Here is a 14,585-nt window from a genome sequence, read left to right as displayed (position 1 = left end):
ATGGTGTTGCCCAGGGAAATGGCACCCAGAGCTTGCCTTGGACCACAGTGAAGGCTCTGAGCAGACCTCTTGTCTCCCCAGGGAGTTAATTTCAAAATAAAATTGCATCAGTGAGGGGTGGATCTGGACTCCCAGGCTGTATTTTCATCTGGTGATGAACAGTAAGAAGCAGTGGGCATCATCATCTCTCCTTTAATTGTACAAATGAGATGTGTGCAGGAAGCTGCAGAAATAGCACAGATTGCTACTCTGGCTGGCAGGGTGTGGATCTCCCCCCTGGCATAAAGAGAGCAGCACCTTGCCCTGCTTCCCACCCCACCTCAGACCCTTGACAGCATCTACACCTTGGTGGCCCTGCCACCAACCCACTCCTGTTCCAGGCACTGTCAGTGTGGCACTGCAGCTCTTCTATGCCCAAGGTGGCACAATGGCTTTCAGCATTGATCATGCTGTTTGGGGAAGCCTGAGATCCCAGGATAACTGGGCTTCAGTGCTGCACAGCAGCCTGGAAACACTAGAAGAAGACATCCTTTTCATTAAGGTTTAAACTGTATTAAAATATAGGTAGTTCAATATTCAAGAGCTGAAATCTAGACTCTGAAGTTTATATCTTGTTTTCTCTAAGCCTGGCCTGTGTCCTGCACAAGAGGGAGACTGTCCTGTAAGTGGCACAAATGAATCAGTGGTAACAATGCTGTTCATTTTCCTGATTTAGTGACCTGTGGGACTTCTGCCTTCTCCCTCCCTGTTCAGGAGCGAGGTGGAAACTGAAAAATTCATTTGGTTTCATTTCAGGATAGTGTTGTTCAGGCTGTTGGTTGTCTCCAAAACCAAAGTGAAGAGTGGTGGTTCACCTATGCTGCCACTGTTCATGGGTGCACAGAGACCTAAAGGACCAGTGTCAGTTATCTGACACTGGGGATGTTGATATTCAGTATCAATATTAAATTCTGAAAAGTGTATTATTTCTGCTGAGCCACTATGCTAAAGTATGGAAAATATATTTTACATTATGACTGAATGCAATTTTCTCTGGATTTTCTTTTTAATTTTCAGGAAAGCAGGATTTTAATTCATTCTCTCCAGAATGCATACACTTAAAAATAACAGAAAGCTTAAAATATTCAGATGCTGTTAGTGCAATAATGCCAGTCCAGAACACAGTGAGCCAGAATGTTCATTTCTCCCCCACTTTTTTATCCCATCAATCATTTATCATATCCTCATGATGTCCTACAGCTGAAGAGTAGATGATGCTGTTCACTCCAATTTGACATGTCTGTTGAAGCATGTGAAGTGGAAAAGTCCTTAAAACTGCAGGCAGAAACTCTAAGAGATATTATATTTAAGCTTTTAAAACAATTACCTAAAGTATAAGAAAATGGTTTCTTGATCACCAGAATTTTAGATACTTGTTTTCTTCCCAGCAGCCTTGTTTGCTCTGCAGCTTGTGTATGTTTTATAGCATTTTGACTATTCAAGACTGAGCTTAGTAATGTTTTTAATCTAGTAGGTTTGATGATTACCTGAGGCCTGCAATTTTCAGGATCAAAATAGAGGCTCTGGAAGATAGTGTGTCATGTTCACTTAGGAGCTTTACCAAAATAGATGTGTATCCTTGCTATAATCAAGCCTTAATGATTTCCAGAGGAAAACCAGCTAAGATGCAGGAGAGATCCAAAGAATAGAAGGAGCAGTAAGCAATGAACTATGTGCTCTAGGAAGTCCTTTCTCTAAGAATAAGTTTTTAAAATAGTTACATTAATTGCTTAAACCAGCAGCTTTGTATATCACTTTAGATCTCGCTGTGCCCACAAGAACAACTGGAAGTCCATGCAATTGTAGGTGATTGATATTGTACAATAATGAAACCAAGGACATAAAATTGCATAACTGAAGAAAAAAATTAATGTGTGTAAGAGAGGTTCAGAATCTGGGAAATTACTCTGCCAGTATGTTTTTTGGGTTTTTTTCCTAGAAATAATAGCTCCTCTCACCAAATTCAGTAAGCAGCACAGTAAGCAGGATCAGGGCAATACATGTAACCCCATATTAACATGCAAACACATCCCTTTTCAGAGTACCCTCTCTTTTTAAAATACAGATGGCAGCATTGTCTGAAATATCATTTTTAGCACCTTAAATATGCTAGGCTGGGTGGGGGTTTATACCACTAAATTCTATGGAGTAACTTCTAATTTTCCTGGTGTGAAATCTCAACCAGGAATAATTTTCACTATTTTTTTTCTTAAAGCTCTTATCAGTTTAAATATAGAAATTCAAACAAATACAAAATCTGGCCATTGCCTGCTGAAATGGGTTTGTTCTCTCAGATCCTGGACAAAGACTGCCCACACCACAGCTGGCAGAGAAACAGAAGTCCAGGGAGTCTTTCAAAGACTGATTGTGTGCAGTAGTGTGTCAGGGCCAGCACTGAAACCCTGCTGGCATGGGCAACAGGTACAGTCCTGGTCAGACGTGGCTAAAACTCCCCCAGCTGAAGACTGGGTCAGAAGTTCTTCCCTTCTGGCAAGCAATGTTTGTATTTCTAACCTAGAGATTTACAAGGTTAATTTATGCCAATGTTCAGTGTTGGGCTTTAGGGCAGGTGTCCTGTAGCAAGTGAAACTGCTGGTGGATTTAGCAATTAAAGGAGCTGATGGATGGGTGAAGGTCACAGTCACTGAAGAATGCTAAGACACTTCACACATATTTATTACCACATAATTACTATTAAAATTCCTAAGGCAAATCAGTATCAGTCATGCCTACAATGTTGTCTCAAGCTGGACATTTTAAAATGACTCTCTTAAGTCAGACTTTCACCTGCTGTTTTACTGCGATTTCTTCTGTCATCTTTCCAAGACCCGGCTCTTGCAAAAGGAAAGAATTGCAGCCTTTTTGCACCTCTGCCTTCCTCCTCAAATTCATCTGCTTTGGCCTCTTGGATGATAAGCTCTAAGCTTTTGTTTTTAAAATCCTCTTACTGCATTTATGTCACACATTGGTATTAGTCCATACACTGAGATTGTTTTCACTGGTATTTTGCCAACACCCTACCAAGTTCACACGGGCTGGATGCCCAGCAGCAATGGCACATTTTCCTGTGTTGTTACAGGAAAGCCACGATAACCTTGTAAATAAAACACTGCCTTTGTTACATCATGAGAGCCCAGGCTTGCTGGAGGCTGTCTTTGAAGGGTAATTCAGTGATGCTATCACAGCCAAGTCATGCAGTTAGTCATCCTCTCACATTCCTTCAGGTTTTAATTAAACAATTACTTTCCAGCTTTCCTTCAATTTCCAGGCTAAAAAATGTAGGATGTATTTCCTCAATGAAGGAGGAAGTCATTATCTATTGCTTGGAGCCTAGACTGGAAAAAGTGTCACAGTTCCACAGAAAACTGTTAAAGTTCTTATGACTGAATTTGGGGGTTACTGCTTCATTCTGGAACATATTCTTGTCTTGTCTGCATAAGGTATTACAGATTTGAAGTTTCTGCATAAGGTATTACAGATTTGAAGTTCCTTTGACAAATAACCTCAGGAATTGACTTAAACCCCAGTGTCTATTTTTTATAAATGAAGAGAAAGAGCTGATGCCCCTATGATGGGAACTTAGAGGTTTAGCTAATTTTGTTCCACTGAATGATAGAAATATTTTTTTTATTGCTACCATTAGAGGAAGCAAATGCCCAACACGTCTGCAAAGAATTAGGCAGCTCACTCATTTCATAACAGGAGACACACTTTGTGGTTTGGTGAAAGCATTTTGATAAAAAAGTCCTGATTGCACTAGGGGTAGGAATGGATGAGAGGCAGAAGAAGAAATCATGAATGTGAAACTCCTTCAAAAGTAGAGATCCGAGTTAATGAAGCCATGCAAACCTAATCAGGAGGCATAACAAGATAGTGAACTACAAAAGAAAACATTTCCCTTTCGGTATTATGAGAGGTTGCTTAGTAAAACCATGATTTAACCTTGGACAGCAGTTCCTGATGGTGAATCAAAATCATTGTGTGGGTGTTGACTCCACCAGACCCTCTCTCACTGTTCCAAGATGCCTCTTCCCTTTTAACTGTCACCATCTGCAGGCTCTGTCTGTAGACACCAACATGAATTGTGTATGACAACCAAGCCAAACCACTCCACAACAAGATTTTAATGTCATTTATCTGGTGCACCTCAATGGAGAGAGGTGTTCAGCAGCAGCTGCTGTGGTGGTCAGCCCTGGCACTGCAGGAAAGTCCAGCTGATGCTCCCAGCACAGCCTGGGGAGCACTTTCCTTGTTCCCTGCCTGCTTCCGTGCCTGACCTTGTCAGCAATCAAGGAGATGTTTTATTTTTTTTTTAATTAGTATAATATGGTTCAGCAAAGGTCAGTGTCAAGAGTAACATTCTATGTGGAAAATTAAATGTCTTCCTGAAAGAACAGATCCATAAGATCTGTCTGCTGTCACGGGCTAGTTCCTGCTTTTGAATTTTAGGTAACTTCCATTCATCATTTCCAAGTATTTAGCATGCAAACCACAGTTGTGCTCTTTCCAAAGGGAATGTTTACTAAATTAAGCATTAAAGGAATATGAAAGTGATTCTCTATTCTAATGATACTTAATTAGAAATAAAACATGGAAATAGATTAAAATAATTAGTCTTAATAAGCAGTAATTGCCAAGTCTTGTGCAATAGAATGGCCTTCCCAATTTAGAGGTGACAAATAATGATGCTGTGGAGCTACTAATAGACACTGATTTAAATATTAATTTAACTTGTAAAGTATGTGTAAGTTGTTTTTCACTTAGACTACATGGTCCTAACCACAGAGATCCTTGTGTGCTTACTATCCATCAGGATAATATCCATCATGCTATCCATACATATGAGTTGGATCAAGACCATCTGAGGCAACATCAAATAAATAGGTCGATAATGAAATTTGGTAATTTATTTAATGTCACGTAGAAGTTTACCCTATACACACAGAGGCTGTGTGTCTGTACTGAAAACTCAGTTTTAGTTTCAAATCTGCTTTAAGTCTCAGTGCAGAGGTAGCCCCCTACATGCAGAGGTCAGGCAAACCATTACACCAGCTGAAACAGGGAATAAACCCAAATCTTCTCTACTGTTAGTTCAACTTTCTGAGTCTTGCTAATGCAAGGGTGGCTGCCTATACAGCCATTATCCCACATACTGCCACATATGGCAATATGTTTATATGGCACCCAGGCTGGAGCAGGTTTTATGGCAAAGTGCAGATCAATGGCATCTCTCTGCTTCAGTCTCACTTTGTCAATTTAAAGCTCACAGAGCCAATTCTCATCCTGAACTTCTATTAACAAAAATTCCAGCATGGCAAAGAGGAAGCAAGTGCTGCTTGGTGCAGCTTGTCACTCTAATTCTCTGCCCTATGGGTCAGTAAATCTTCTGCAGTCCATTTTAATTGGGAAAATGCTACAGCTAAATTTAAAAATAATCTTATAATTTTATATGAGAAATTCAAAGTGTTTTGGTGAATGCAGGAAATTCTTTTATGCAGAAATCACGTGGGATTCCTTGTGTTTGAGTCCACAGAGAACAGGGCAGGATCCTGCAGACAAAGACAGCAAATGGATTGATAGCTGTGACAAGGGATCCCTCAGTCCCACCTACAGCCTCCAGGCTTGAGAAGACAGAAAACTGAAGATAGTGCCCTGCTGAAAGATCAGTCCTATAAAAGGAGGACAGGAAGACGTCAGCAGCCAAAAGTCCAAAGGACAGCCAAAGTTGGCAGCTCACACTGGTCGTCAGAACATAAGGAAACTGAGACCACCCCTTTGAGGGGGGCCAAAAGCAAGCAACCCTTCCTCTCCATTCTCTATTCAGTGAATATAACTTCACCCTGTTTAGGCCATGGCTTGATGACAGAGTTAAATGCAACACTGTGACTCTCAGCCGGATCAAAAATGTCAAGACTGCGTAACACAGAGTGATGAGTCTGGTTCTTTTTTTGGCTTAAATTAAATTGTTTAAAAAAATGTTGACAAGGTTAAGTTGGTAAGCTTTACACCAGATCAGATATCACCTGCCTTTGCAGTTGTAATGATACTGTATCAGGTATCTAGGCTTCCTTTAGCTACTGTAAAAATACAAAACAAACACCAAAACCGTGCTTGGTCTAAAACAAAATTGTGTGCCTGCATTTGTGCTGAATCAAATTTATATTAATGAGTTGATCTGGCAATAAAAAAACTACCAAAGTAGTATTCAAGATCATTGACCAACAGCCTCAGACACCAATCCAATCTACATAGCATCAGTGTCTCCTTGGTTTTGTATGATCTATAAATTTATTTCCGAGTGGTTTTCAGCCAGAAGAAGATACTTTGTTTTGAAAGGGTTACAGTATGTTCACTGTGTCATTCTGTTGTTTATAGCTCCTGAAGGAAAAACTGACACCAAACCTGTTGGGCCTGCTGGCTATCAGGACTGGCAATCAAGGGAATTAATGCATCCCAGCAGCCTAAAGAGCCTTCATACCACTGGGACTGATTCAATCCCAGGCAAGGAGAGTGCTGCCATCCTCTAGTGCATGTTCTGATGAGAATTCCAGGAACTTGCAAGAAGTCTTGGAGAGCACTACCTGACACCTTGCCAGGTGCCTCGACCCTTGCAGTAGCAGCAGCAGCAGCAGCCTGGGACAAGGGAGCCTTACCTGCGGGCTCAGAGCAGCACCACAGTGGGTGCAGCTGCAGGGGCCCTGACCTCGGGGAGGCTTTGGTCCAGACTTTCCTGCCTGATCCACTTCAGTGCAGCCAAGACTAGTGAAAGACCAGTGATACCTGCCCAGGAAACCCAGGTCCTTGGGGCCTGCCCCGCTCTGGCCATCGCTGGCCCTGCACAGGAGCTGCCAGCTGCTGCTTGGGCCCAAGGGGCAGTGAGGAGGGACCCAGAAGAATTGAGTCTAACTCTGAGCCCTGCACAGGCCAGCCCCAACAACCATGCCATGTGCCTGGGCTTCTTGAACTCTGTCAGGCTTGGTGCTGTGGCCATTTCCCTGGGGAGCCTGTTCCAGTGCCCAGCCACCCTCTGGGTGAAGAACCTTTTTCTGATATCCAACCTAACCCTCTCCTGGCACAGCTTCAGGCCATTCTGTCAGGTCCTGCCACACTGATCACCACAGAGAGATCAATGCCTGCCCCTCCACTTCCCCTCATGAGAAAGTTGTAGACCACGAGGTCTCCTCCAGGCTGAACAAGCCAAGTGCTTTTAGCCACTTCTTAAACAGTTTCTCCTCTAGACCCTTTGACATCTTCGTAGGCCTCCTCTGGACACTCTCTAATGGCTTTGTATCTTTCTAATACCGTGACGCCCAAAACTGCCCCCAGCGCTCGAGGCGAGGCCGCCTCTGCAAAGCAGAGCAGAGCAGGACAGATCCTCCCTCTCCCGGCTGCCCATGCTGTCCCTGACGTGCCCCAGGACAGAGCTGGCTGCCAGTGTCACACACGGGCTCTGCTTCCCACAGGGCGTTCCAGGCGAGGGGCTGCCCAGGAGTCAGCACCCGGAAAGGGTCAGCGCACCCCGTCCTGCGCGCTACCGCGGCCGGGACCCAGCGGCCCAGGGCCCACCCCGCGCAGCACGGCGGGCTCCGGCCACGGGGCCCCGGTGTGAGAGGGGCGGTCAGTGGGCGGTGCCGGAGCCGCCCCCGCCCGGCCCCGCAGCCCCTCCCCTTCCGGGCCGCCCCCCGCCCGCCCTTTCTCTCCGCCGCGCCCGTGCGGAGCAGCCGCGGCCGGCGCGGCCGCCGGGACCCGCCCCGCCGGCTCGCCGGGCACCTGCTCGGGGCGGAGCGGCGGCGGCCGGAGGAGCGGCGGGAGCGGCGCCGCAGGCGGTGAGTGCTGGGCCGGTGGCGGCACCGCGGCCGCGGCGGGGCCTGGTAAGGCCCGGCGAGGGGGCGGGGGCGGTGCCGCGGGCACGGGGAGCCGGGGCTGCCGCGGTCATTGTCCCCGTCAGCGCCGCCTGCGTCCGGGACGGAGCGGGCCGGGGTGCTCGGGGCTCCGTCGCCCTCCGCCGCGCCCACCGAGGGCCGGCGGTCGGCCCGGCCCAGCCCGGCCCGGGGGAGGTGAGTGATAGTTGCCGCCCTCGCTCCCCGCGCTGGCCCGGGCGCTGCTGGCCGGTGGCAGCGGAGCTGCGGGGACGGGAGCTCGGCGGGGACTGTGCTGCACCATCCTGGGTCTGCTGAGGGCGGGGTAGCCGGAGCAGCGGCACCCGGAGCCGCCTCACCCCGCGTGTGTGCCTGTCTGTCTGTACGGAGCCTGTGTGCCGTGGTGCAGGGCTCGGGGGCCGTCAGGAGGTTTGGGAGGGTCAGGGACAAAGCCCAGGGCCGGGCACACACCCGAGTGGCCGCGGGGCTGTGGCCGTGGCCCCGAGTCGTGACTGTTCCAGAACAGCCGTGTTGTTGTGAGCCCTCTGGGCCAGCGGCACCGCAGGGCTGAGCTCGCTGCTCGCTGGTACTGTAAGGACTCCTTAGAGGTGAGCAATGCATAAAAACCAAAAGTCCCCGTTTCCAGTAATTTATATGCTGTCACACGCAGAATCACACCAGTTAAAGTCTTTATAAAAACTTAGAGTGGTACAGATTTTGTGTATCAGTCATAGCTCAGTTTCAGTATGTGTTCGTATTTTCTAATGTATTTTCTAGATTGATTCAAGCCACAGCAAGGCGAATTGATGCCAATTTGAACAAATCTGAGGGGTTTTGAGACTTCTTTAAGTATTTTAGTTGATTATGCACAATATTTTCATACACATCTGAGTGGGTGGTAATGTCTGGTGAGGAGTTGGTGATAGCAGTCTCCTCACTTGGCTCAACTCCACCTAGGACAGCAACACCTCATTTCTACTGCCATTCTTAAATGCCTCAAGTCCTCATAAATATAGTTCAGATTCCTCAGTTATAAGGGTTTAAAACAAAGGCTGCTCAAATTGCTGGTAGATTTTAATTACCTGCTTAATTTGTGTGTTTGTGGACCTCAAGGAAAAGTGAATCTTGTGTGAAAGTCTTGCTGGGTGTGGATGGCTGGAGGAAGATCAGGGAAGAGGATGCCAGGAAGGGAGGGGAAGAAATATGCAAAAGGCATGGAAGGATCTTTGGTGAAGGATGTTGTGTTGTGGTAGCCTGACACAGGGCTGGGCAGAGGACACAGATGACTCTTTCCCTTTGAGGATTTTTTCGATTTTTTTTGCTTTTTTTTTTTTTAATATTGGTGTTGATGAGGTGAACTGAAATTAATTAACTTCCCTCAGTGACACACCCTGTTATCCTGATAAACCGCTGTCTATCTTGAGTGTCCATGCACTCCTCCACATCTGCCTTCAGCAAAAGAACTGGTATTTCTGCCACTGCTTTTGTAAGAGTCATCAAACCAACTCTCCATGTGCCTGTGCTGGGACAAGATGGGCTTGATTTTGGTGCAGTCTTGGCTTGTGGGTGTTCACCTCTCAGGAGGTAACCTAGGCTGGGTTGGTGTTGCAGAGAAGCTGGTGAGGGATGTGGCTGCACACTGTTAGCTTTGCTTTTCCTCTCGGGTGGCAGCAGGTGCTTGCTGTCAGCAGGGAAGGAAGGAAGCATGCCTGAGCCTTCCAGCAAAGATGCATTTCTGTGGTGTGACTGGGGAAGGCAGCCTGGGCTTCCCAGCCTCCTGGCAATGCTGCTCTGCAGCACCACTGATCCTGAATAAAGAAGGGTCTTGTTTTGGTTTTCTGGTAGTTTGTGACACCAAGGTGAAACGCAGAGGTTTCCATCATGGTTTGTTTTGGAGAGCTTTCAGTAGGCAGGAAGTTGTTATGGTCTGTCTCTAAGACTGACACAAGCAGATTTGACATATCTCTTGTGTCCCCTTAGAAACTGGTCAGCAGATGTGGCTGGGTATGATGCTGTGAAGTTCTGTGCTGAACAGGTGTTAAAGGCCTCCAATTCAACACGTTATGGAAATGCCTCACTAATATATTTATGGGTTGGGTTTTCTTTAGGTAAAAAAAGTACTTTGAGAGTGAAATACCGTGTTTATTATGTGATAGGGATTTATCCTGCTCAGTCTTTCCAAGTTGGCATTCTAATCTGTTCTTTTGCAAAGGTGAGGCATTGCCTGCTAATTAGTGAAATTAAATGGGTCGATTTTAAATGAGAACTCACTGAAAAGTTATATGCTCTGTAGACCTACTCAGTTATTTTTATTCATTTGCTCAAATATGTAGGCATGGGGGAATACTTTCTATGTGTTTTAAGCAATTCCTTAAAATTTATTGGGTGGTCCACTAAGAAATTCTGTATGCTTGAGCTAGGCCTGTACTTTCTGTAGTAAGTCTTCATCCTACTGTTAGTGTAAGGGGGAACAATAATTTTTTTTTTATCTGTGTCTATTTGTGTAGCAAGCAGAGGAGAGCAATCCCCACATGCTGCCCCTGCCTGTCACAGCTACCTTCCTAGTTGTCTGTTACAACCTGTGTAAAGCCTGCCTTCCCCAGCTTGTCCTGAAGAGCAAGGATAAAGCTGAGCAGGAGGACAGCTTTTGAAGCCACAGTGGATGTGGTTTTGGTAGGTTGAAGGGGTGCTTCTGCTGCTGTGGAGGCCCAGTCTCTCATCAGAGAAACTGGAGCATCAGAGCTGCTCACCTTGAGGGGTGACACATTCAGCACGAGTGTGGTGCTGCCTCTTGCCATTGCTGCCCTCTGTTCCCAGCTGCTCTGCCACAGCTGCCTGGGGAGGTGCTGTGGACCAGATCTGGATATTTCTTAAATATAGCAGGGTATGAGAAGTGGAGGGGGGGGGATATAAAGGATTATCTCCCTCATGATGTTGGTGGTGAGGATTTAGGCTGTGAGACTGCAGTTGCCTCAGACCTGTCACAAAATATTGTGGAGATTCAAAGCATATCCATGGAGAGGTGGAAGGCGCTCCAAGAGTGATAAAAGCCCAGGGGAAGGGATCTGTAATCATAAAGAGTCATTGTTGAATATCAGAGACCTATGAGAGAACTGAGGATGGAAATTTGGCTCTCAGTCATTTGCATTGATCTGTTACCTGCTGTTTTCTAAAAGAGGGAATGGTTTAGAAATCCCTCAGCCAAGTTTCATTTGTGTCAGCTGGGTGTGTGCCCTTGACTTAAACTTGACTTGGCTTTTCTAGCTCATAGCTTTCAAAGTGTTACACATGTCCTTCCTGAGGTGATGTGCCTTGAGCTGGGAGTCACCTCCACGTTCTGGCAGAGCTAACAGGGGATGGTGCTGAAGCCTGTCTCGGAAGCACTGACTACAGGAATCCTGTTGCAGGTTCAGAAACATTGAGACTGGTTTGCTGGGAGATGCTTTTATACTTTTTCCTGAGGATTTGGTGTTGGAGGTGATAAGATTTGCCTCAAAGATGAGTGGGCAAGAACGTGCCAGGCTTGTGTTCTGCTTGGATAGTGGGTGGAGTGGACACTGCATGGGACAGCCTTTGAATCAACTCTTATAACCTACACAGTGGAGAAGTTACCAATTCTATGCTTTTCATTTAAAGATGGTGTGAATGACTTTCTGTATGGCAGACCTAAAAAAAAAAACAGCAAAAACCCCAACTTGAAGTCTGGATTGCAGCTGAGCCTTTAATTTGATTGTATTTCTGTCAAATACATGATTGTCCTGATATTGAGAGTCTCAATTCCTGGATTTTCTTTCTTGGCAGACACTGCAGCAATACAGACTTGGGTGTGTCTCTTGCAGCTTCCAACTGATCCCCACCTAGAAGGCAGTCAGTGAAAAGCTTGGAGCTGCTTCTTATCTTTTTTGGGTGAAGTGAGCGAGAGAATGTGGTGAGGGTAGTTTTTACAGCAAGTGTCAGTGTCGGTCTTCTTGTCAGCCATGGGACCCAGCCTATGAGACCTGCTTGTCCCTCTCTCCTCTGTGTTTGTGGTGGTGATCAGGCAATCCCTCCAAAAGGGGTGGGGGAGGACATTTCCTTCACTGTAGGTGAGAGGCATTGAGGAGCAGCTCCCTGGTGATGAGCACTATTAGTATTGGTTTGTCCTTTGTGTGTCCTGAATAAGGTTTCTTCCGTTATCTGTTCCATGTGATGATGGAAGGCACCAGAAAGTCATGTAAAACACACATTTATAATCTGCTCCAGCAGAGTTAACTGCTTCTACTCACTCTATGCTCTTACCTGCAGGATTTTGGCTGTTTGGGGCTTGCTAATTTGGGGCTCCTTGCATTAGAAAGAGCTCCAGTTCCCTTCTGTGCAGCTAGATGATTGCAGTCATTTGTGATTTCTTGTTTCATGCTGGAGAAAGTAAAGAGATAGAAGATTGTTCTGTTCAGGAGTGCTAGTTGTGAAAAATCTACAGCCTTTCTGGAAGAACATATGTTCAAGTTGGCACATCCATACAATTTCTGGTCATTTTTGATTTACTTGTCTTAAGATACTCCTTTCAGGTTTGTTAAAGACTTTTGTACTTGTCAAAACACTAATATCCCAAGGGTGGAATTAAAGGAGAGCTGATAGCAGGCTTGAGGCCATTTCTCCCAAGAGGGAAGTTGTCTGAGTCCAGTTCCAAAAGTCAAGGGAAAGAAAATAAAAGGTGAGAGTCCCATTAATATTTAAAAACTATCTAAGCATAGTTACTGATAACTCATCCAATGAGTCACTTATTGTAACTAACAAACACAAGCAGCACTCTGAACCTAATAATGCTGCTTAGTTAAAAAAATAGTTCTTCATTGTCGAGTTATGTGTGGGTTTTAGGTCTTTAAAGAGACTGGGGCAATTGTTGATTGTTGTAAAGTTGTTTATTGCATGAATGCATCAGCCTGGAAGGCAAAGAGTTCAGAGTAGTAAAGTCTGTGCTAAAAGCTTTCTGTCACAGAGTCCCGATGTTCTGAGCAGAGGCAGCAGAAGCTGCTACCACACCTTTTTCTGCACCCCAATACAGAGGGATTTTAGTCATAAATCATCCAGTCAGGTAAAAACACGGTTCTAAAACATTCTTCCTACAGCTATCTGAGCTTAATTCTAATGTGTGAAAATAATCTCAGTTCTTACACAACATCTATGTATGTAGTTCTGTCTGTTCTGTCTAGAAATGTAAGCAACGTTCTGCTATGTTTTCATTATGTCTGGAGCTAAGTTAATCTTTGAAAGGTATCACTACTGAACTTTAAACTAGGCTTTAGGGCTTTCTACTAGCTAACACAGTCTCTTAAGGCACTTAAGATATATTTCTACTTACTTAAAACTAAAACTTGCACTCCTACTTCATGTCTGTGTGGCTTAATATATTTCAGTTTCTCTAAAGGTACCAATTCAATCCCTGCATTCCTTTCTCTCTCTGAGCGATTCAGAGAGGCTTCTATTTCATGCATTCCAACACTTCATGTTTTCATAGTGACAATGTCTCCCAAAGTACAGCAGAACATCTTGGAGAAATTCAGAGCCCAGAGCAGCCAGGTCCTGGCACCTCTGCTCCATCATGACCTGTCTTTTCAGAAGCACCTGGATGCCTTACTTGCAAACTGTAGGGCCTTCACTTGAGTCAAGTAATTCTGCTACAGACAGGCTTACTGCCTGATACCATCCTACAAAAAACTTGCTTTTTATGGAGCCATAAAAAGGTGACTTAAACCTGGATTTAGCAAAGTTTACAAATTCTGTATAGATTGATTTGCAATTCTGGTGTTACACTGGGAGTCTTGTTGCGGGGGAGCGACTGCTGCCTTCATATGGTGTGTTTCTCTGTGAGGAAATCCTACTGCGTGGGTCATTTTTAGGAGGTGCATGAGATGAGCACTTCTTTCCACTAAACAAAAGGAATGTCATCATTGGAAATTACAGCAGTCCTCCTTATCCTAAGGCAAGATCTAGGATGTGCTGTCACAGTCTTTCTCACGCTTTTAGGTATGATTGTTTAGCCAGTCTCAGAAAGAATAAGGAATTGGTCATTATGTGTGCCCAGTTTCTAGCTTATCAGTCTGGCAGATCAAATTCTGTACAGATAGTTGGGTGGAGTTTAATGGTACTTTTGTCTTTTTGGTGTTTACATACCCATTTGAAAATGAAGAATAAAGTTCAGAACTGAAGGGAAGGTAGGAAGAAAGAATTCGATTGGCATGTAAAAACACTGTCGCTTCTAAAATTTACCAGAAGAGATGGTAGTAGTGAATCTTTGAAGCTTGTTGGGCATGTACCACATTTGGAATATGTTACCCAGGGACTGTGGTGGGGTGATTTTTTTTTTTGTTTTTGTTTTTTTTTGTTTGTTTTTGTTTTTGTGGTGTTTTTTTTGTTGTTGTTGTTGTTTCTGAAATACTGTTGTAAGATGTATTTTCATGGGTGAAATATAGGAATATAGATCACAATATTGCTTTTCTTTGAAAAATAATGAATAGTGGCATTAGAACATCATATCTAACTTTGACTAGTATGACTTCAAGTAAGCAAAAGGCCTGAAGTTAATCATGCTGTGCAGTCCTCAGATATGTCTTTAGGCTATAAGAGGCAGTGATAACTTCATATTTGAGAGTTCAGAGAGCAAATGCTTTATCTTGTCCTTGGGGTACTTTGGAGTTGGATTCTTTT

General features: G+C 44.9%; 1 protein-coding gene across 3 annotated transcripts in view; it reads left to right on the top strand.

Annotated features, from left to right (window-relative positions):
* The first annotated feature begins 7,746 nt into the window (after positions 1 to 7,746).
* Positions 7,747 to 14,585, top strand: part of BCLAF3 (BCLAF1 and THRAP3 family member 3) — a 28,605-nt gene continuing 21,766 nt past the window's right edge. For 2 of the 3 annotated variants that reach the window (XM_058800030.1, XM_058800027.1), the window contains exon 1: positions 7,747 to 7,865. The gene's annotated coding sequence lies outside the window, so the exon portion shown is untranslated. Of the gene's footprint in view, positions 7,866 to 8,025; positions 8,097 to 14,585 lie in introns of those variants that run through there. The other variant, XM_058800028.1, reaches the window with a different exon arrangement.

The sequence above is a fragment of the Ammospiza caudacuta genome, chromosome 2 (genome assembly GCF_027887145.1).
Source record: "Ammospiza caudacuta isolate bAmmCau1 chromosome 2, bAmmCau1.pri, whole genome shotgun sequence".
Lineage (NCBI taxonomy): Eukaryota > Metazoa > Chordata > Aves > Passeriformes > Passerellidae > Ammospiza > Ammospiza caudacuta.
This window is presented reverse-complemented; position numbering and strand designations above follow the sequence as displayed.